General features: G+C 41.7%; 1 protein-coding gene across 1 annotated transcript in view; it reads left to right on the forward strand.

Annotated features, from left to right (window-relative positions):
* Positions 1-11,817: 11,817 nt before the first annotated feature.
* Positions 11,818-24,546, forward strand: part of LOC126215225 (F-box/LRR-repeat protein 2-like) — a 62,695-nt gene continuing 49,966 nt past the window's right edge. Inside the window, exon 1 of the mRNA XM_049941892.1 lies at positions 11,818-11,920. The gene's annotated coding sequence lies outside the window, so the exon portion shown is untranslated. The remainder of the gene's footprint in view (positions 11,921-24,546) is intronic.

Here is a 24,546-nt window from a genome sequence, read left to right on the forward strand (position 1 = left end):
TACCAACAAACATTGTCTGCCTGTGTCCATTCATGCGAATGGACAGTTTATTGCTGGTCATTCCCACATAGAATGCGTCACAGTGTATGCAGGTCAGTTGGTAGATCACGTGGATGCTTTCACACGTGGCTCTGCCTTTGATCGTGTACACCTTCCGGGTTACAGGACTGGAGTAGGTGGTGGTGGGAGGGTGCATGGGACAGGTTTTACACCGGGGGCGGTTACAAGGGTAGGAGCCAGAGGGTAGGGAAGGTGGTTTGGGGATTTCATAGGAATGAACTAACAGGTTACGAAGGTTAGGTGGACAGCGGCAAGACACTCTTGGTGGAGTGGGGAGGATTTCATGAAGGATGGATCTCATTTCAGGGCAGGATTTGAGGAAGTCGTATCCCTGCTGGAGAGCCACATTCAGAATCTGATCCAGTCCCGGAAAGTATCCTGTCACAAGTGGGGCACTTTTGTGGTTCTTCTGTGGGAGGTTCTGGGTTTGAGAGGATGAGGAAGTGGCTCTGGTTATTTGCTTCTATACCAGGTCGGGAGGGTAGTTGCGGGATGCGAAAGCTGTTGTCAGGTTGTTGGTGTAATGGTTCAGGGATTCCGGACTGGAGAAGATTCGTTTGCCACGAAGACCTAGGCTGTAGGGAAGGGACCGTTTGATGTGGAATGGGTGGCAGCTGTCGTAATGGAGGTACTGTTGCTTGTTGGTGGGTTTGATGTGGATGGACGTGTGAAGCTGGCCATTGGACAGGTGGAGGTCAACATCAAGGAAAGTGGCATGGGGTTTGGAGTAGGACCAGGTGAATCTGATGGAACCAAAGGAGTTGAGGTTGGAGAGGAAATTCTGGAGTTCTTCTTCACTGTGAGTCAAGATCATGCAGATGTCATCAATAAATCTGTACCAAACTTTGGGTTGGCAGGCTTGGGTAACCAAGAAGGCTTCCTCTAAGCGACCCATGAATAGGTTGGCGTATGAGGGGGCCATCCTGGTACCCATATCATCTCCTGCACATACAATTGTCTTTGTGTTTAAATGTAGTATTTTAAATACTGATCATACTGATAAAGCCAAATGCATTCTCTGCTACCAAGCATACACACTGCACAAATAAAGTAAATGGCAGCTGAACAGAGTTTTATGAGCACTGATAAAGGACATGAAATCCTCTACGGAGAGTTCAAATGAAACAATAACACAACAATAATACAAATGCTCTCGTGTTCAGAAAAAGCAGACTATATTAAACAACTAGAGATAGGACGTTCATATTCACAGGCCATGTACATTAGTAAGTTCTTCAGAAATGACTAGTGTTTGAACGATTTACGCCTGTGGTTAGAGGTCAGCATCAATATTGTGGCAGGACACCACCTGCTGGTAAAAAGTGTCTGCAGCTCTTGTTGCTATAAACTGAAGGTAATGATGGATTAAATGTGACTTGAGCAGATGTGCAAGATGCCTCGCAGATTTATGCACGAACCGTACTGTCAAATCAGTGAGTTGGAAAGTGGAAGCATTACTGGCATGAAAGAATGTGATGTAACCATCCAGGAAATTGCTGCTCATGTGGGATGAAGTTGTAAGCAGTGCAATGGGTGTGCCAAAATGGTTGGTGAAAGGCTGTAGAACACAATGAGGTGGGTCAGGTCACACTAGTCAGACACCCCCCCTCCCCCACCCCTTTCCCCAAGAAGACTGATTCTTCATTTGAATGGCACTTCAGGACAGATCTGTGTCCTCTCAGCTCTGGTGCAACAGTGTAACAAATTGTGCACTGTCAGGGGTGACGGACTGTCACCATTTATTACTGCATGGGTTACGTGCGCATTGTCCACTTCTCTTCCTGCCTTTCACACACATGCAGAAACATGCTACACAGCAATGGTCCATGTAACATAATAAGTGGGGAGAGGAATGACATCAGATAGTGTTTTCTGACTAATTCAGGTTCTGTTTGTTTGAAAATGATGGCTGCATTTTGGTTCACTGCAGGCTGTGGGAGTTGCATCACAGTGACTGTATTTGCAAGAGATGTACAGTGCCACCTTGAGGCCTTATGATGTGGAGTGCCATTGGCTCCAATCATGAACCATAGTTGGTTTGTGTCCAGGGGTCTATGACCAGTGTGACCTATGTGAATGACGTCTTGCAACCTGCTGCCATAACATTCCTGCACAACACCCCAGACGCAATTTTTCACCAAGACAATGCATGACCACATGTTGCTCATAAACATGTGCCTTCTTGAGTTTACAGGCTATCAGCCTTTTGCCCTGGTCCACCAGATCAAAAGACTTGTCACCAATCGAAAATATGTGGGATGTGGTGAAACGATGGGCACAGTGCTGTGACCCAGTGCCAACCACCACTGATGAACTTTGGAACCAGGTGAATGCAGCATAGATGACTCTATCACAGGATGCCATTTGTGCCTTAAACACATTGATGTTATCATGCATGGAACAAGTTTTCAATGCCCATGGTGGGCCCCATGCCTACTAGGTAATAGGACACATTCTGAACTGAGGTAACTGAAATGCTAATTAGTTCTGCAGACCATACTGATGTGTATGTCCTGTGAATATGAATGTCCGATGTAGTTGCTCAAGGTGTTCTGATTTTTCTGAACATGACTGTATCTTTGCAGCAAACAGCATACTGCATATCATTAAACCTCTCAAAAAGAAATTTAATGTACTTTGAAAGCAAATAACAAGCTTCAAGCCTTTGATCAGAAAATAAACTAAACCTCACATAAGAGATTTCTAGGAATACAAACACATCATAAATTAAGATGGAATGAACATACTAATTACCTGCTCAAGAAACAGCTCAGCATGTTCTGCACTAACAGCTGTTTTGCCCTATGTTGACAGGAAAACAATTTTTCCATATGCCACACATTTCCACTCTGAACTGTGAGATTGATCTGTGGTGTTTCAAATTGGACATCCTGTGGGCACTTATTCAAGACACTTTCATACTGACACCGCAATTCTGTACATCTACTCCTTTGTATATTTGGAATCAACAAAACTCATATATTCACAATAACAAGGCAGCAGCAAAGCCTTCACAAACACTCCGTTAGTCTCAATATAGTACAAGAAGGAATGAACCTGGCTGGGATAAGAATTTACAATGAGCAACTACTGAACGCAAAAGGTCATTGACAACCTTACTGTATTAAAGAATACTGAAACAGTTCTGCATGCACCATACTGTATATAATTTAAATGAATTAGTTATAAGATCTGTATAAGGGATGTTATATTATAAATTATGTAATCTGTATGCAATATTGTATATTTTGTAAGGATATTGCCTGCAGTACTGCTTTTTTGTTTGTCTAACCTTGAAATTAATATTACATAGCTTGTATTTATGTTGTTCACAGTATTGTTTGTTTCTCTTATATTTTTGCCCATGTAATACTTTATTCATTGGTTTGTTCTATATTACTGTACAAGCTTTGTACAAAATGTAATTTTACAGGTCCAAATAAAAATGATTCAGTCAGCCAATGCTATTAAGTACATCATGGAAAATTCAGTCCATTTAGAACATCACAGCAAAGAATTATCCTACTTCCGAAATATAATTAGAGAAGTATGTAAGCACAAAACATTGATTTTTCACTGTGCATTAATAAACCATCTGTTTGTAAGCAAATGACGGAGCATTTTGTACTATTTAAAATACACAAGATAGAACACATTGGAAATGGTAGTTTTGCATTGAACAGCCACATATGTGCACGGATTTGATGCAGCAGAACTGCTATTAGAAATAAGTGACAGTATTCCCTGAAATAGCGACTAGTCCTTAAAAGAATCCTGGTATGTAAACAAGAACATGTAGCAAACTACAGCATTGAGAGAATTTCTAAACATTTGTTAACTGTAAGTGTTCAAACTCTGTGCACATTCTGTCATCAGTTTTGTTTGGATGCCAACTAACAACAAAAATTGATCGGTACTGCACTGGAAAGTGGTCCATTGTTTTGGCAGATGCAGGTTCAGGTTCGCTCTAAGACTGAGGTGTAAGCATTGAAAAGGAACTTAACTGTGGAGCTTCAAAAGTGGAAAGTAGCTACTGCTAGTTAATACCCAAATGTGGGGCAGTCCAAGAATTGTACAGTCTTGACATAAAACCTGGCCATCTGCCACAGAGACCAAGTCTAAATCATTCACTTAAGGCAACTAATAAAATCAGCCATCCCTCAGATTCTAAGCTGGATCATATGCACAATTTGGCAACATTATAGAATGTAGAAGTATCTGGAGGAAGTGATGTCCCCTTCTCGGGCTGGTCCAATGCTGTATGGGCTTTTGATCTAATAGTAAGCGTCGCAAAATATGGACACAAATTCACGAGTTTGAGTTAACACACTCCAGTTCCCCCCCTCCCACCCAGCCACATTTCAGCCGTCTGCTAAAGTTATCGGTCTGATGGAAACTCGGATAATACGCTCCTCTTTCTAACCCACCAGTAATAGCCAAAACTTCCTGAAACAATCTCACAAATCAGCTCGCAGCTTTGTTGAGATCAAAACGGTATACACCAGAGTTTCTTCTACCCACACGTCTACACGCCACCTCACATCAAGTGCCATCTGACCAGATGACTGTGACTAGGGGTGTATTTACAATCTGCTCTTCTTTTTTGTTTGAAGTTCTAGTATTATCTTGCCATTACATATTGGATTTTGCTTGCTTGAAACTTATGAGCATTGTATAAGTGTTGTAAAATAGAGCTGCAAGTGGAAAAAAAGTTTAATATTTGTGACATTTCTCATGACCTACCCACTATCCTTCCAACACTTCCCACAGCGATATTCCACTGCCCACTAACATACACTATATTCTCATCGATTCCTGCACAATCTCTGCTCCCATCCCCTTGCCTCATGGCTCATATCCCTGTAATAGAACTAGATGCAAGACCTGTCTCATACATCCTCCCACCACCACATACTCCAGTCTGATCACCTACATTACTTACCCCAGGCTACATGTGAAATCAGTCGTGTGATATACAAGCTAAGTTGCAACCACTGTGTTGCATTCTACATGGCTGTTGGTCCACATGAATGACCGACAAACCATGGCCAAGAAACAACTGGACCACCCTGTTTCTAAGCACGTCACCAAACACAACATTCTTCATTCAAATGACTGCTTCACAACACCGGCATTTCTGAACTGTGGAGACAGGAACTCTCCCTGTTATATATCCTACATTGCCGTAACCCTCCTGGCCTCAGTCTTCGTTAGTCATTGTCCTTACCCATCTAGGGCTTTCCCTGTTCCCATTCCGACATTACAAAGCTCTCTATTCCACCCAGTCATTTTACTTCGCTCGTTTTACACTACCCCCCCCCCCTCCCCCTCTCTTCCCTGCCCTCCGTCTAACCTCCCAAATGCACCTAGCTACCTTACCCTTTCTTCACCTTGTCCTCCCATTACCAGCAGTTTACATCTGTCACCCTTACCCAGGCATCCCCCTTCCTCCCCGCCGCAGCCTCTCCCATCATGCACTGTGGCCTTGCAGTCTGACTTCAACTGCCAGAGACTATCGTCTCGTGTGTGTGTGTGTGTGTGTGTGTGTGTGTGTGTGTGTGTGTGTGTGTGTGTGTGTGTGTGTGTGTGTGTGCGTGCGTGCCTGCGTGTGTGGGCGTGCATTTTCGACAAAGGTCCTGTTGACCTAAAGCTCACTCACCGACAGTCTTTTTGTTGTGCCTATCTGCAACGCGCCAGCTTGCTATAAGGTGAGTAGCCACTATCATTTTCCTACACACATCAAAAAAAAATTTGCATTACCCCAGTTCCCAGAACTCCTGAAGATAGATGTTGACTGAGGATGTTGTATCACAGACACGATCCCTGTGACTGTTCAGAGATGTCACTAAACCCACCCAAGATATAAATAACCATGCATGAGCAGCGCCCATTAGACGGAGGGGGTCTGAGAGCCGATCAGTTCCAGTCATTCCACCAGGGAGAGGTACACGGCTCATGTCATTTGTAGTTCAACTGTGCCTAGATGGTCAATACTGCAGTTTGCGTCTGCATTGTTACTTTGTGCCAGGATGGGCTCTCAACAAGCAAGTGTCCAGGAGTCTCAGAGTGAACCAAAGTGATGTTGTTCGGACATGGAGGAGATACAGAGAGACAGGAACTGTAGATGACATGCCTCGTTCAGGCCACCCTAGGGCTACTACTGCAGTGGATGACCTCTAGCTATGGATTATGTCTCGGAGGAACCCTGACAGAACGCCATCATGTTGAATAATGCTTTTTGTGCAGCCACAGGATGTTGTGTTACGACTCAAAACTGTGTGCAATAGGCTGCATGATTTGCAACTTCACTCGCGACATCAATGGCAAGATCCATCTTTGCAACCACACCACCATGCGGTGCCGTACAGATGGACCCAACAACATCCCGAATGGACTGCTCAGGACTGGCATCACGTTCTGTTCGCCGATGAGTGTCACATATGCCTTCAACCAGACAATCGTCGGAGATGTGCTTGGAGGCAATCTGGTCAGGCTGAACACCTTAGACACACTGTCCAGCGAGTGCAGCAAGGTGGAGGTTGCCTGCTGGTTTGTGGTGGCATTATGTGGGGCTGATGTATGCCGCTGGTGGTCATGGAAAGAGCCATAACGGCTGTACAATACGTGAATGCCATCTTCCGTCCGACAGTGCAACTATATCTGCAGCATTTTGGCGAGGCATTCATCTTCGTGGACGACAGTTGGCGCCCACATTGTGCACAACTTTTGAATGACTTCCTTCAGGATAACGACATCGCTTGACTAGTCGCCCGCGTGTACTCCAGACATGAACCCTCTCAAACATGCCTGGGATAGATTGAAAACGGCTGTTTAAGGACGACGTGACCGACCAACCAACCACTCTGAGGGATCTACGCTGAATCACCGTTGAGGAGTGGTAGAATCTGGACCAGCTTTGTAAACTCGTGGATAGTATGCCACAACGAATACAGCCATGCATCATACCTGTGTGTACAGAAATCTGGAGCACCACCTCTGAAGGTCTCGCTGTATGGTGGTACAACATACAATGTGTGGTTTTCATGAGCAAAACAAGGGTGGAAAGTATGTTGATCTCTATTCCAGTTTTCTGTACAGGTTCCGGAACTCTCGGAATGGAGGTGATGCAAAACTTTTTTTGATGTGTTATTATTTGACAGTGAATTGGGTATAAACCATTGAAAATCTGATTAACAGTAATTTCTAAATCTGTACTTGCTACTTATTGCAATGTTTGTATCATCTGTAAACAAAACAAACTTTGCATCTGGCAGTGTAACTTATGAGATATCATTAATGTACACAAGAAAAAGCAATGGACCCAAGATGGAACCTTGCGGAACATCACTTGTAATTAATTTCCAATCAGATGAAGACTGACAGCTTGCTGCACAGATATTTCGCAACGACACCCATTGTTCCTTGTCAGATAGGTAATACTCGAACCATTTCGCACCACTGCTGGTGACGACATAATATTCTAATTTGCTATGATTCATCAGACTCGAAGGCTTTTGACAGGTCACCACCAGTAGCTTTTAATTAATCATCTAATGAATGAAGGACATTCTCACTCTGTGTGTAAATAGTTCTACATCAGAACCCTTAAGGAAACGAAACTGACACGGACAATATACATGGTGTTACAAAAAGGTACGGCCAAACTTTCATGAAACATTCCTCACACACAAAGAAAGAAAATCTGTTATGTGGACATGCGTCCGGAAACGCTTACTTTCCATGTTAGAGCTCGTTTTATTACTTCTCTTCAAATCACATTAATCATGGAATGGAAACACACAGCAACAGAACGTACCATCGTGACTTCAAACACTTTGTTACAGGAAATGTTCAAAATGTCCTCCGTTAGCGAGGATACATGCATCCACCCTCCGTCGCATGGAATCCCTGATGCGCTGATGCAGCTCTGGAGAATGGCGTATTGTATCACAGCCGTCCACAATACGAGCACGAAGAGTCTCTACATTTGGTACCGGGATTGCGTAGACAAGAGCTTTCAAATGCCCCCATAAATGAAAGTCAAGAGGGTTGAGGTCAGGAGAGCGTGGAGGCCATGGAATTGGTCCACCTCTACCAATCCATCGGTCACCGAATCTGTTGTTGAGAAGCGTACGAACACCGACTGAAATGTGCAGGAGCTTCATCGTGCATGAACCACGTGTTGTGTCGTTCTTGTAAAGGCACATGTTCTAGCAGCACAGGTAGAGTATCCCGTATGAAATCATGATAACGTGCTCCATTGAGCGTAGGTGGATGAACATGGGGCCCAATCGAGACATCACCAACAATGCCTGCCCAAACGTTCACAGAAAATCTGTGTTGATGACGTGATTGCACAATTGCGTGCGGATTCGCGTCAGCCCACACATGTTGATTGTGAAAATTTATAATTTGATCACGTTGGAATGAAGCCTCATCCGTAAAGAGAACATTTGCACTGAAATGAGGATTGACACATTGTTGGATGAACCATTTGCAGAAGTGTACCCGTGGAGACCAATCAGCTGCTGATAGTGCCTGCACACGCTGTTCATGGTACGGAAACAACTGGTTCTCCCGGAGCACTCTCCATACAGTGACGTGGTCAATGTTACTTTGTACAGCAGCAACTTCTCTGACGCTGACATTAGGGTTATCGTCAACTGCACGAAGAATTGCCTCGTCCATTGCAGGTGTCCTCGTCGTTCTAGGTCTTTCCCAGTCGCGAGTCATAGGCTGGAATGTTCCGTGCTCCCTAAGACGCCGATCAATTGATTCGAACGTCTTCCTGTCGGGACACCTTCGTTCTGGAAATCTGTCTCGATACAAACGTACCGCGCCACGGCTATTGCCCCGTGCTAATCCATACATCAGATGGGCATGTGCAAACTCCGCATTTGTAAACATTGCACTGACTGCAAAGCCATGTTCATGATGAACACTAACCTGTTGATGCTACATACTGATGTGCCTGATGCTAGTACTGTAGAGCAATGAGTCGCATGTCAACACAAGCACCGAAGTCAACATTACCTTCCCTCAATTGGGCCAACTGGCGGTGAATCGAGGAAGTACAGTACATATTGAGGAAACTAAAATAAGCTTTAACATGGAAATTAAGCGTTTCCGGACAAATGTCCACGAAACATATTTTCTTTATTTGTGTGTGAGGAATGTTTCCTGAAAGTTTGGCCGTACCTTTTTGTAACACCCTGTATTATTTGCATCCAGTAGGCAGTCAGTTTTAAGAATACAGCGTGCTCTAGTTCAAAGCAACAAAACAAAACGTGAGAATATTTACTGCATATTTGCTTGAACGTCGTTACTTCGTTTGTTGAGCATTCCTATAGTCTTGTTACTCATGGTGAATTATGGTGTGGTTATGTTAAATCCTAAGAAGAAATCAACAGCTGAGACCTAACAACAGACACATACTCGAGCAAAGGTCAGTGTCAACACACTGTTTTTCATCTGGTGGCTCAAAAAGGATGTGTTCTACGAACTCCTCCCCAGGGGTGTGTCGATCGCCAAGTTGCCAACAATGAGAGAGCTTTCGGTCACGTAAGAAAAACAACCGACAAAACTGCACGAAGTGTTGCTACTACATTAGAATGCACTCTGTCAATGTCACAAACAAGACTATACAGGAGCTTTTGTGGGAAGCCTCTATCAGCACTTGTTGTTTTGGTCTTGTGCCCTCAAATGTTTACATTTCCCACTCATCCAAGAACAGTCTAGAAAATTTCTTTCGGCGCGAAAATGCATGTCAGACCTGGTTTGATGACATCGATATTAAAATTCGTGTTTGTGTCGTGGTGTAACGTCCGTTAGTAACAGCGAGGTGCAAGGTAGGAAGGGACCAATAATGAAAGTTAATTCTGAACAACTACGCTATTAGCAGTCGAAAAGAAGTGGCTTTCGAATGGGAACCGCAAACCTCTGATGACAAGGCGACAAGTCAACCGAATCCTCTTACGGAAAATACCTCTGGTGCGTCATACACGGCATTAGTGACAGTACGGGGGTCATATGATAGGAATCTCTTATCGACGCACCTAATTTTTACGCGTGATGAGTGAGTGAGATATGCCTCCTTGACTGAATGAGGTGTTCCTATGAATGTGAATGTCATCGGTCCCAAGGAAATGATGAAAACATAAACTGAAACAAATGAACACAAGAGTTTCAAAGTCATAGTTTCTGTGTGCTCTGTCAAAACATGTTTTTAACGTTTTTGAAGTTGCGTTCGGTTTGGGGAGTTTTGACTCCTGAATTCCTTTGTTGTAGCATAGTTCGCACCCGTTTGTTGTGTCATTTCTGTGAGACGTCTATGTGGTATCTCGCCTGCTCACACTGTTCATCATATTTACTTGCCATGGTAATGCATTCTTACCACATGACTTGTATTTTATGGTCAATGTATAGTATGACAACTGCCAAGACTACAAAACGGAACAAACATTTCAATGACATGATGGACAGCTCATAATGTTGTGACATAACAATAAATGGCACGTGGGAGATTTGAACCCGACTCGTGCGCTTTGCAGTCCAACACCATGACCACTGAATCACGACGTTGTAGCCCTGCCACTTTACTCGATGTTGCGCATATTTTCATGCTTGAGCTGTGTTCAGATTTTGACGGGCTATCCACTAGGCCATCTTAACACAAAATCTGAGGGGGTTGCGATGGGGAGTTTCCCTTCTCACAACCAGCATGTTTCTACAGCAGTTTAATGGGGAAACTGCTGAACATTTTCAGACTGTTTTCGATGATGTGAAAGAATATACTGGTATTGCAGGGGAAATGATAAATGGGTAATTTCCAAGAATGTTTGCCCATCGAAGCCGCGGGCTCCAAACCATACATGTTCGGCATATGACAAGAACGAACAATCGAAGCAACTAAAATCTATTATACGTACTCATAGCTCTTAAAGCATACATCTTAGATTACCAGACTTTTTTGCTTCAAATGATTGTGCTTATCATATCCCTTAATATTGACCATTCATCATAGAGCACCCAATATCACTGATAATTAATTTTTTCTGATGTTTACTGTTGTGTTCAACATAATAATGTGTTGAAGTGACCGTTTGACTTTGACGCCATTGCGCTTGCTTTGTTCCCGACGTTCAGTTTGGTATCCGCAGAGGGCTCTGTGGTCAAGTCACGTGTGTGGATTGTTAAGGCGGTTATATACGATTTGTTGCAGTGAAGTTACGCGGAATGTGGTAAGTGCCGTGCTTTCTTCCAGTACATGTTTTAATTTAATAATCGTACTTGTGATAGCATTTTGCTTGGTTTCTTCTACAAATTCTTGAACTATCTGATATTACTGTGGAAACGGGCACGTCCCTTAGCCAATGTACAGGTACACAATGGGGCCCTGTGCCAAAGAATGAATTTGTTTCAAGAAGGGAAGAAAAAGAAAAGTGTAGTTTCTGCCTCGTGATGCCCATTATGAACTGTAGAACATATCATAAATTTTTGCGTAAACTGATGTCACAGGTTCGTTTGAACCTTATTGTAAGTTTCGAATGTGTCTTGATTTCCATGTTAGGTTTTTTTTTGGAATCTAAGAGCGCAGTTGGCAGTAAATAGGGTGTGGTATTAGAACGTCGGAGTAAGTGGCTGATATTAGTATGCACGAAGTTGCGCAACCGCGAGCAGAGCGGAAATCAGAATAGGGCAGTATGTTTCCTGCGCTGTTTCGGCAGTAGCAGTAAGGCTTGTTACCATTGTTCAGGATTGCTATCTGACGTTGTCTCTCGTGTTTTTAACGTCGTTGGGAGACCTGCGCAGGAGTGAGCACAGCGTTGTGCTAGCAACAGAATAGCAATACACAAGGCAAGTAAGTACTTCTCACGAAACAGTGATTGTGTTTACGCCGACGTAAATTTAGAACATAGTAAGGTGGGAAGTGTCAGTATAGTATTACTTCCCGGTATTTTTTTAGGTTATGCATAGTTTGTGATTAGTGTGGCTACGGTTGCATAATGTTTCTCTGGCGCTTAAGAGGGCAGTGTTTACGAAAGTAATGTATAAGAATCGTGCCTTTGTGGTGGTGTCAAATCACTGCACTGAGAGCACATGGACGTTTAGGACCGTACGTAATGAAATGCTATACCATATTTGATATCTTTAATTGCTGACAGTGTTAAGTAGTAAATTACACATGATTGTAATCTATAGACCTACCAGCTGTTCAAAAATTACTCAGTAAATTTTGCAGATATGTGATAAGTAAATAGTTTATCATAGAGACATTGAGATTGTTTTGTGACCTGTTTGTTAGTTGGCAAAGAAAGAGAACTGTTCTGAAACCAAGGTGTCAGAAGTTAGACAGTGACTGAAGTGCACAACAGAGGATCATACCAGTTGCTGTGAAAGCAAAGACTTCATAAGCTTTTTGTAAGCAAGTCCAGATGAGGGAATTCTAATTTTCCTTTATTAGACAATTGTGAGGATTGTGTTATTAGCTACACAGTGTAATGTCTATGATGCAGTATTGTTTATATTTTAGAAAACAATTTGATTTTGTAGAATTGTTGGTATAGTAAAAAGGCACAGACTGTAGTGATGCTGTGTAAAACTGGATTTTTACATTGAATGTTTTGAGCAGAGGGCAGGGGAATGGTATACGTATCAGTCTGTCACCACAATCAAGATTTCAGGGGAGGGAGGGCTATACTGGTAGTGACAACATGTATTACACAATCCCCCCCCCCCCCTTGTCCCTGCTCCTGGCTCTTGTCTCACCTGGGGTTAGAGACATGAAGTGTAGTAATAGCCAAAAGCAGGTAAACAGCCTGCAGTGTTCTAGAATTGGCTTTGTAGGAAAATTCTCTGTGGAACATGATGAAATACTGGACTGAAAATCAATATTAGCCATTTGTAGTACCAAACTGCTGAACATCTTCAACAGGTTGGTACTGTTATAATTGGAAAAAATCTTGTTTTGTATTGCCTCTGAACTGCTAAAACTGACATTTGCATTTCACATAAAAGGAGAGTAAAATTTTGGGCTATTATCCTAAAATTTAGGCCATGCTTAATGACTGAGATTTTAAATTAAGGAATTACATTTCAACTGACTGGGATGGGAGTTTTCATGCATCTCTGTCTGCTGCTGTCTTCTGACAGTTGAAGCCCACAAATTTCCTGGGTTCCTTATCTCAGCGATCAGGTGGTCTTAGTTTTTCTCTAGGACTCCACTCAAAAACTGATTTTGTCCATCTTCCATCCTTCGTTCATGCTATATGTCCTGCAAACTGCCATTTTAGAGTTTTAGCCCGTTCAGTAATATCTTTTACTCCTGTTATTGCTCGTATGTCTCCACTTTTCCATCTATCTTTCTTAGTGAGACCTAACATTGACCTTTCCATAGGTCTCTGAGCACTTCTAAGTTTCCTTTTGAAAAATTCATTTAAAGTCCAAGTTTCACACCTGTACGTTAAAACTGGTAGGGCACACTGATCAAATACAGTCTCCTTTAAGTAGACTGGCATGTTTGACTTGAGAACTGTTGCATTCCTTCGGTAAGCCCTCCAACCCAGTTTAATTCGGAAAAAAATTTCAGTTTTCAAATCCCCTTTTGTGTGAATCAATTGTTCCAGATAAACGTATTCAGTAACATTGTTTAGGATGTTGCCGTTCAGTGTTACTTGTCCTGCAGCTACCCACTTAATGTGCATAACCTTAGTTTTAGAATGATTTATTTTAAGTCCAACTTCTTGACAACGATCTGTTAGGTCTAAGTCTTTTATAGAGAACTGCATTTCCATCTTACTGTTAGCTAGGACCACTATATCGTCAGCAAATCTAAGGTTAGTGAGCCTTTTACCATTTATCCTTATTCCTCTGTTGTTCCAAATAATTTTGGACATAACCATCTCGAGAACTTCTATAAACAACTTCGGGGATATAAGATTGTCCTGATTTACTCCTTTTCCAATGGGAAATTTGCACTTCTTTTTTCCTAATGTTGATAGATGCTACAGACGTGTCATCAATGTCGCACAATATGTTTGTGTATTTTGTTTCCACTCCTTGCTCGGCCAGTGCTTGTATGACTGCAGTGTGGCTGACAGAATCAAAGGCTTATTTGAAGTCAATGAAAGCTATGCATAGTGGCATTTCATACGCATTTGCTCGACTAATTACCTCACGCAGTATGTTTATATGGTCAATTGTACTGAAACCACTGCGGAATCCAGCTTGTTCTATGGGCTGTGCAATCTCCATTACCATTTTCATGTGATTTATCAGGACTTTAGTGAACACTTTGTGTGTAACAGAAAGTAAGCTAATAGGGTGGTAGTTCTTCAGATCTTGAGTACTTCCCATCTTATGTAGTAAGATTATGTTTGCTTTGTTCCAGCTGGTTGGGATGCTGCCATTCTGTATACACAAATTAAAGACTTTAGCCAGATGTTTCTCTGTTACCTCCCCCGTAAGCTTGGGTATGTCAATTGTCAGACCATCATGACCCCCTGTGCTTTGCCATTCTGCATCTCGTTTATAGCTTTTCTTATTTCTTCGTGGAGGATTTTGGGGATTTCATCATCATCTGTGTAAGGTTTTCCTTGTGGTTCTTGTGTTCTTTCATATAATTTACTACAGAAATTCTTTATATGCTTTAGAATTTCTTACTTTTACATTATGTGTCCATTATAACCGTCAATTGCTATGTTTTCGCTTTTACCAATCATAAGTTTTTGTTTAGCTTTGTGGCAGCTCCTTTTATTCCCTAATTATAATGTTATGGTGTTTTCATTGTATTTTTGTGTGTCGGCTTTCATATTCCTCCTTATACACTTGCACAGTTCTGAATATTCTATCTTGTCACAAGAAGTTTTAATTTTCATCTCTCATCTTTTTACAAGTAAAGCTTTGGTTTCCACCCTTAACTTTCCTGGTTGTTTAGTAATAGTTGTCAGTCCACATATTTGTTTTGCAGTTTCCATTATCATTTCATCTAGATTCTCTTCTGTTAACTCTTCTAATCTCACTTGAAGGGTATATTGAAAATCCTACTTCCTTTCATTTAATTTATCCATACCTATAATTTCTTTTTCCTGTGATATTCGTTTTCTTCATTCTTGTTGAGTCTATGGCCTTTACCAGTCTATGGCCTTTAACTGAAACATCTTTGACCATTTTGGTGTGATTTGAGATGAGAAAATTTATTTCACTGTGGGTCTCATGACTTGGGCTTCTCCATGTCCATTTCCTATTATGGTGTTTCTTAGGAAAAGCTATTCATGATGAATAATTTATTTTCTTCCGCAAGTTGAACTAGCCTTTACCCCTTTCGTTCCTCTCGTCGATTCTGTGACAGCCGACTGAGACATCACCCTATTTTTTGATACCGACCTTGGCATTTAAGTCCCCAATTACCAGTTTAAAGTGGCAGTATTGTCCTTTGTTATGTGCATTTTGTACTTCTTCATAAAATGCTTCTACTTCGTCATCCTAATAGCTTGCTGTAGGAGTGTATACTTGGACTTGTTGTAGTGTCAAAATAAATACTCAGAAATGATTCAGATGTACGAAAACTAATAGGGTAAGTGTCACAGTGCTTTAACCAAGAAACACACTTCCAGATCTCTGCAAGATGGCGAACTGCCACACTGCTGGTTCCTATCGATAGCTGTGCTTGCCATAGCCGAGTATTTTAACCCCCTTGGCAAATGGCTGCAGGAGAAACTAGTTTTCTGCTGAGCTGTGACTGTGCTGAAGCAGTCACACAAGCGAGACTCTCACGTGTGACAACTGTCTGGCCACTGAGGCCAGACTGTGTACAGCAACTGCACATGATGGGAAAAGCAGTCGCTGGGTGGTGGGAGTAAGGAAGAGGTGGGGTTGGGGAGGGGGACTTGTTCTGCTGCTTTTGGGAGCATGCAGGGATGTGGTGGGGACAAGGTGGGTTTGTGGGGAAGGAGGGAGAGCAGAAAAGAAGTAGGGGAGGGAGAAAACATTAGTGGAATAGAATGCTGTATAGTGCTGGAATGGGGTAGGTGGGTGAAGGACAGTGACTAGAGTATTGTGGAATATCCATCCTTGTTAAATAGGAGGAGAGAACCACAGCTGATAGGAGTATTACAGTTGTCAACACTAGAGACTAGTGAAGGTTGAGGCCAGGGGGGGCTTACGTGAATTTAGGATATATTGCAGGAAGAGTTGTGCTTGTATGGATATGCTGTGTTTCCTGCTTTAGAAAGAGGCCTTTTTGGGCAAAAAATCAAATGTTTGTTGTGCCTGTTTGCAACTCAGTGTAACCTCTACACGGTTAGTAGGGATAGGGGGTCGACAGAAGCGTCCGATCCCACGCGTCGGCTTTGACCCGTGACGTAAGGGTGTTGTCGTGTGTGACGTCATGACGGCGCGGAGTTTGGTTTGAGTGTGGCTGTCTCCAGTTCTGTTTTATCTTATTTTATTTACTTTTCTGATCTGTTTGTTCTATCTTGAGATTTTTTTTTTTAATTAAAAAACACTTATTACTTATTTTAATTATCTGTTTCCTGCAATTTCTGTTTTAGTTTATTATATTTATCTTTCTGATCTGTTCGTTCTATCCCGTGAGATTTTTTTTAAAAAAAAAGAAAAAACACTAATCAGCTACTGAAGCATCTTTATCTTCTATGGGTTGCAGGGGTTACGACCCCTGGGGAGGTGGGTGGGTATTCATGCATAGCTGTCTTCACTTACACGTTGTAGCTACGCAAGGCGTCTAAATTTGTTTATATTTAGTTTGCCCCCCCACCCAAAACACCCCATTTCCAGCGCTTGTCCCATTAGTGTCATTAGGCTTCTTGTGGAAAGTGTGTGTGTTTGTTTTTGTTTCCGCCATATTTGTGACGTCATGGGTCAAAGCAGACGGGCGGGATCGGACGCTTCCGTATTTCCGGGATAGGCTATACCCTTTTCATTATAATATTGTTGTTCAATCCTACATTCTCCGTTTCTCAAGTTTCTAACACGGTTGAAGGTATTAATGAGAACAACATTCATGACCCAAAACCCTCTGTGGCAATGGAGATCCTGTTAATTCATAAGATTTTATTTTGCTGTTTTCATGTTCTTTGTAATGTCAACTTTTGGTTGTAAACTGGCATAGTATTACACTGTTTAGTTATCATTATGTATTTTCACTCGTAAGAAATTATTTCAAATACAGCTTGCTGTTCTGTTATTTATTGCATTATGTAGTGTCACAGTTGGGTTGGACATGAACATTAAATATCATTTTTGTTACTTCCTAATTGCTGGAGTCACCTCTGATGTGGCTATGAAAGGCTTTGTCTCTTCCTTGCTTGAGTGTTGCTGCAAGGAAATGTAATACTGCTACTCCCACTTTTCTTGTTTGGATTCAGGAGTTTCTGAACATTCAGCATCATTCATTGAGCTACCTAGAACAAGTAAGGAAGTTCTGTCTTCAAAAGCCTACATAAAAATGGACTCCAATCAAGAAAACATGATTTCATTTCATAGCAAGCTGGATGAGACAGAATGGCACTTCGGTGATCAAAATATGTCCAGCAGTTCAAATTTTGAAGATTCTTAAGTAGTTTTTTAAGACACCCACTATCTATAATAACAAACCAATCTTTTGAACATGGATGTTAGCCAGAGGCACTGAAGTACGCGGAAGTAAAACTGTTGTTCAAAAAAGTGTTGAGAGGATATGGGCAATTATTGTCCCATCTCTCTTCTTCCAGTCCTGTCAGAAGTATTCAAAAAAGCAGCTACCATTCAGATTCAAAATGTTATTGAAAAATATTTGTTTTGAAAAAATCAGTTTGGTTTCCAGTGTACAAAAGGCACTAATAGAGGTAATTAACAATCTTCTTGACAAGATTAGTACATCATTAGACAGTAAAAAACAAAGATACTGGGGATCTCTTGTGACCTCACAAAAGCCTTTGTCTCGGTGCATCTTGCACTTCTTATTTATAAATTTGACAGGTACGGAATTAAGGGTAGCCAGGGTTACCACAGGTTATGGATATCGGGGAATTTCTAACACATCAGGGAAATTTGGAAAAAAAGCCACTTGAATTCCCACCCCCCACCCCTCCCTCAGTAGATGAAATGGTTTGTTTTCTCAGGTGCCATGCGCCATTGTTGGCTGGTTGTAGCTGAGTACGTGCACTGCTTCCCTACTCCCTCATTCTCACTGCTTCTCCCCTTCTTACCTCTTCTCTCGGCTTGCAGTCAGTGCTGCCACTGACTTAGCAGCTGCCGATGAGAGGCAGGGAAGTGTGAGGAGTCATTTGTTTAGATCTGATTTCGAGAGACTGTAGCCGCAGCGGCCAGAGTAATGTGTGCATGTGTTGTATCTAAGTGATTGTGTGAATGTATGCATGCGTGCGTCACTGATCTGGCCTTGTATCATCAAACAAAATGGCCTTGCTGTGCCGGTACTGAGAACGGCTGAAAGCAAGAGGAAACTAGAGCTGTAATTTTTCCTGAGGGTATGCAGCTCTCCAGTATGGTTCAACGATTATGGCATCCTCTTGGGTAAAATATTCTGAAGGTAAAATAGTCCCCTATTCGGATCTGTGGGTGGGGACAACACATGGGGACATCCTTTGTCAGATCCCATAATTGGGCAGGTAGGTTAGGAAATTTGAAAAGAGAAATGGGTAGTGTAGCGGGACTTTGAATTTCACTGCGCTACACTCATTCCCTCAGATATAAATTATACCGTCGCAGCGGTATGAGTGCTCAACGGCAGAAAAAATACTAAAATTGTAACTTTTTTTTCCTCTCGAGAGCGGAAGCTTAATGCAGACGTGATCTGATGAAAACGAAAAAAACTTATTAATGTGTAGACATATTGTAGAAGTTATGACATTTGGAGGAGGGAAGCCACGTAAAATAAATTGTATTTAATATCAAGCCGGTTTTGTATACATTAGAAATTCCTGGACAATGAAACTTATTGCAAGATTTCAGAGCAGACTTTTCACGCAGATATGAAGTAGGAGATTTTTGAAGACCTGGACGCCGCACGAAAGAAGGCATGTTTACCTGGTAAAGGATGCACTCTTATCTACGCCATTTCCCCCTGTCAGTTACATTTTGTTATTCTCTGTTCTTTTTCAATAATTTTTGTAGTGGAAATTGGTTTAACTTTTGCTCAGAAACGCCACAAGGACCACCCCAACAATAGCTTTTCCGAATCACGAAGTCCGATAACTTTTCTGTAATATGAAGTCCGATTTGCATTTCATTCTTTCCCTTTTTCACGGTCATTAACGATTTTAAAACCCCGTTTTTATGCACCATTTCTTCCCACATTTTCAACCTTTTCTTTTCTTCTTCTTCTTCTTCTTTTTTTTTATTATTATTATTAACCACTACAGTAGGTTAAAGTTAAATATAGTGGGAATAAGCTAAGTTCGATGGCATGAGGAACAGGACATTTGGGCAGGTGAATACAGGGCTATAAATGCAAAACCAAATAGGGGTAATGTAGGACTAGGTTTTATAATGAATAAGGAAATAAGAACATTGGTAAGCTACTGTGAACAGCATAGTGAACTCATTACTACAGCCAAGGCAGACACAAAGCCCATACCCACCACATTACTGAAGTTAATATGACAACAAGTGCCACAGACAATGAAGAGATTGAAGAAATGTATGAAGAGATAAAAGAAATTATTCAGATAGTTAAGGGAGACGAAAATTTAATAGTGTTGCAGGACAGAAATTTGATAGTAGGAAAAGGGAGAGAAGGAAAAATAGGAGGTGATATGGACTGGGAGAAAGGAATAAGAGGAAGCTGCTTGGTAGAATTTTGCACAGAGCATTAACACTTGGTCTCAGAATCATACATGAAGGTTGTATACGTGGGAGATACCTGGAGATACTAGAAGGTTTCAGGCTGATTATATAGTGGTAAGAGAGAAGAGTTTTGGAATCAGATTTTAAATTGTATTACATTTCCAGTGGAAGATGTGGACTCATAGCATCAATTTATTGGTTATGAAGTAGATTGAAACCGAAGTAACTGCAAAAAGATAGGAAATTAGAGATACGGAACCCGGATAAAATGAAAGAACCAGAGGTTGAGAGTTTCAGAAGGAGCATTAGGGAGTAATTGACAAGAACAGGTAAAGGAACACAGTTGAAGAAGAATGAGTACCTTCGAGAGATGAAATTGTGAAGGCAGCAGAGAATCAAATGTACAGTCTTAGACATAAAAACTGACCGCCAGCCGGCCGCCACAGAGACTAAGTCCGAGTTGTTCACTTAAGGTGGCCAATAAAACTGACCGCCCCTGAGAACTGCACAATCTGGCAACACTGTAAGATGGGGAAGTGTTAGGAGGAAGTGTTGTGTACTTCCGAGTCGATATGGATGGAGTGAGCCCGTGGTCTTGCGGTAACCGTCGTGCATTGTAAACTTAAGTCGCATGTTCGCGTCCAACTGCCCCCCCCCCCGGTCTAAAGTTATGTGTCTGATTGAACATCGAAGACAATTCGCTTAACATTCTACCCACCCGCAATAACAAGTATTCCAGAAACAATTCCGCAGGACAGCTCGTGGCTGCGTCGCGATCATAACAGCTTACGCTCGAGCGTTTCCTCGCGCTGCAGCGGCTACCGGCCAGACGCCACCCGCCGCCTAAAATCCGGTGCCGGCCATGTGAAGGCGGCGCCACGCTGTCACTGTATGTATCAATGCCATTTTCGAATTTGAAGTTGTAGTTATCATCTTGCAGTTAAGCATTGGATTTTGCATACCTGGAAATCATGAACTACAGTTAAGCATTGTAAAATTGAGTCACAAGTGGAAAAATGAGTAACATCTGCAACACAACGTTTACTTTTCGTGTAACAGAGGAGTGAATGTAGAGGAGGCAGCTAGAAAGATTTGAACTGTGCATGGAGCGAGTGCCTTTGGGAAAAATACACCAGAAAAAGATATTCTTGTTTCAACAAAGATTGTTCTGGCATGAATGATTTTCCACATTAAGGAAGTCTCGACTACAGATATATGTGACAGATTACCATTTTACCATCATGCGACATTTGCATTCAACAGGCAAAGTTCAGAAGTCTGGTGTAGGAGTAGTGCATGCTCTAATTCGAAACAACAAAAATCAACGGAGTGACTATTATTGAACGTCATCAGGTCGCTCATTGAGCATTCCTATGCAGTACTGTTACTGGTGATGTGTTATGATGCCTTTATCGTTAACTTCCTAAGAAGAAATGAAAGGCTGAGCCCCACCACAAGACGTAGACTAGAGTAAAATGTAGTGTGAACATAATATTTCACATTTGATAGCTCCATAAGTGTGTTTTGGACTACGAATTCTGCCCCAAGGGGTGTGTGCAACACAGCTGAAATTTGTTGTCAGCAACTGAGACACCTTTTGGTCGCAGTGTAAGAAAGTCGAGCAACAAAACAACATCATCTGTGCTACTGCATGATAACTCACTCTGTAGATTTGAGAAACAAAACTATCCAGGAGATTGATAGGAAAGTCGTCTCTCAAGCACTTGTCCCTCTCGTCATATATTCGAAAAATATTACCTTTCCCGCTCTTGATCGATCAACCGTCAAGGCAGTTCATTTCTAGACGAAAATACTCTTAAAACTACACTGGTTTAATGACATCGTTAAAACAAGTAGGTTTCTACGGGCGTAGAATTTGTGAACAATTGTTGCATTGTCAGATTGTTGTAGATATCGTGAAAGAAAATTCAGCTGCTGAATAATTTCTCTTTGATGATTACTGTTGCGTTTAATAAACTAATAGAAAATGCAAATAAAATATTCACTTTACTAATACAAATTAAATTCAGCTTACTACAGAAACATCACGACGGCAGTCTGTCTTAATAAAGCATTAATTTCAAAAATGGTTCAAAGGTCTCTGAGCACTATGGGACTTAACTTCTGAGGTCATCAGTCCCCTAGAACTTAGAACTAGTTAAATCTAACTAACCTAAAAACATCACACACATCCATGCCCGAGGCAGCATTCGAACCTGCATCCGTAGTGGTCGCGCGGTTCCAGACTGTAGCGAAGCATTAAGTGTCTGTAAGACGATTGATCCTATTTTAACACGAATTAGTAGGATATTACCGACTTTTGACTTTGAAAAGATCTGTATTTACTTCATTTCCTGTATCATTCGCAAGTATTATGAAAATGTGGCATTTCATAGATAAAATTATGCATTCACAACAACAAAAAATATGTTGTTGTTGTTGTGGTCTTCAGTCCTGAGACTGGTTTGATGCAGCTCTCCATGCTACTCTATCCTGTGCAAGCTTCTTCATCTCCCAGTACCTACTGCAACCTACATCCTTCTGAATCTGCTTAGTGTATTGATCTCTTGGTCTCCCTCTACGATTTTTACCCTCCACGCTGCCCTCCAATGCTAAATTTGTGATCCCTTGATGCTTCAAAACATGTCCTACCAACCGATCCCTTCTTCTAGTCAAGTTGTGCCACAAACTTCTCTTCTCCCCAATCCTATTCAACACCTCCTCATTAGTTACGTGATCTACCCACCTTATCTTCAAAAAATATGTCGGCAGAAAACAAAAGTGGCATTATGAAATTGGCAGTACCGAAAGGTTTCCGCTCTGACACTAAGGGTTACTGTAAGTAGCAAGCCGAATTTTGCTTGAGCGTTATATTACGATTCCCTTATTGAGTTTGTATCAGCCTGCTTGTAGCTCAGCTACAAAAGAATTAAAAATCTGGCTTTCAAAGAGTCTCGAAAGGCGAACGAAAGCAGCTTGCACCTGGTAACCAAGCATGTTACCTGGGAACTGGTTTTTTCTAAAGTGGGAAGACATCCTTTTGTAGTTGAATTGTTGGCAAATGTCAGTCAGACGTGTGCCGTTGGTCTAAGCATTTCGGTATGTTGAATTTGTACCAATGATTTTTCTACAGGTTTTTTTCTGTCCCAAATAGAGAGTTGAAGTCTCCCTTTAATATTTTCACGTCATCTTGGTGACTTTTGCTCATAGTATTTTCGAGTGTGTTACAGAATTTTTCGACAATTTTGGTGTTTTCTTATTTTCGATGTTGGTGGGGCCATGTGCATTGATGAGTTTATTTTTTACTGGAGCTCTGAATGAGCATAGTCATAAGTCGATTGTTGATGGGTGTGATTTCTGTGACAGAACTGATGATAGATCTGTGTTCGAGAAAAGCCGTGGCCAAGATTGGTACGCCTTTCGCTTCCTTTTGTTGCATTCTGCTCTTGAAGATGCAATGGTTTCCGTAATGCAAGGTTTCATTGTCAGTTAGTCGTGGTTCTTGAAGAGCAATGATGAGAATTTTTTGGCGGTCGATTTATTATGTTAGATTATTTAGTTTTCGTTATTTGGATCAATGTATCGATATTCTGTTAAAAAAAAAAAAAAAAAAAAAAAAGGTCTTATGTGTGTGAAATCTTATGGGACTTACCTGCTAAGGTCATCAGTCCCTAAGCTTACACACTACTTAACCTAAATTATCCTAAGGACAAACACACACACCCATGCCCGAGGGAGGACTCGAACCTCTGCCGGGACCATCCGATCCAGTAACACTAAAGGACAGAGAGAGATCGAACAGTCCATGACTGCTGCGACCGACCACTCGGCTAATCCCACGCGGCGTGTAGTTTTCAAATGCATGTTTTCTGCTTGTAGGGAAATTTACAAGAGATCTTCAATATTCTCTGCCATGCTAACCTGGCCTCCCCAGAATCCGAAATTCCAACTGCCGCCTGTCGACAGTTTCCACAGTTCATGTTTGCTTGTGTTTAATTGGTTTGGCCTGGGTGATTCCAGGACCGGACAGGACCAGAGGGTGTTGAAGCCTTTGGAAGCAAATATTTTCAGCCGAGCTCATTGAGCTAACAGACGGTGACCAGAGTAGCGGTGGTTTTCACTCAGACGTGTGTGGATTTTGAGTTCAACGGATTGAGTAGTCGTTGAGGATTGTGTTAGTATTTGGTTCACCCCAAGTATTTGATTTCCTCGGTACCACCCATATGGGGGAGGGTTTCCCCTATCAGCCCCACGGGACTATTATTATTATTATTGTCATTATGACATCAGCAAATCCGATATGGTGCATCTTCCCACCACTGAAATAGATGTGCATTGTTCGTCTCAGTATTTCCATCACATAAATATGGGTTATAATTACGTTATATTGCTGCTAGTAGACATATTTCTTACTTTTTCTTGGGCAGTTGCTACCTGTTACTCCATCATAGGAATTTATGTGCGCAGCATTGTTGCAATACAGACGTTCAAATTATCTGATTTCCGTAATTTCATTTCGATACCAGATAGTTCTAATCGGATTCAGCCAGTCAGGCTTAATGTGGATATCTGAATACGACTCTCATCATTTGATAGACTGGGTAAACCACATTCTTAATCGGACGGTTGAATCTAGATCACTTATTTATGACAGGACCTGAATTCTTAAACACTGTGAAAAAT

Source organism: Schistocerca nitens, chromosome 12 (assembly GCF_023898315.1).
Source record: "Schistocerca nitens isolate TAMUIC-IGC-003100 chromosome 12, iqSchNite1.1, whole genome shotgun sequence".
NCBI lineage: Eukaryota > Metazoa > Arthropoda > Insecta > Orthoptera > Acrididae > Schistocerca > Schistocerca nitens.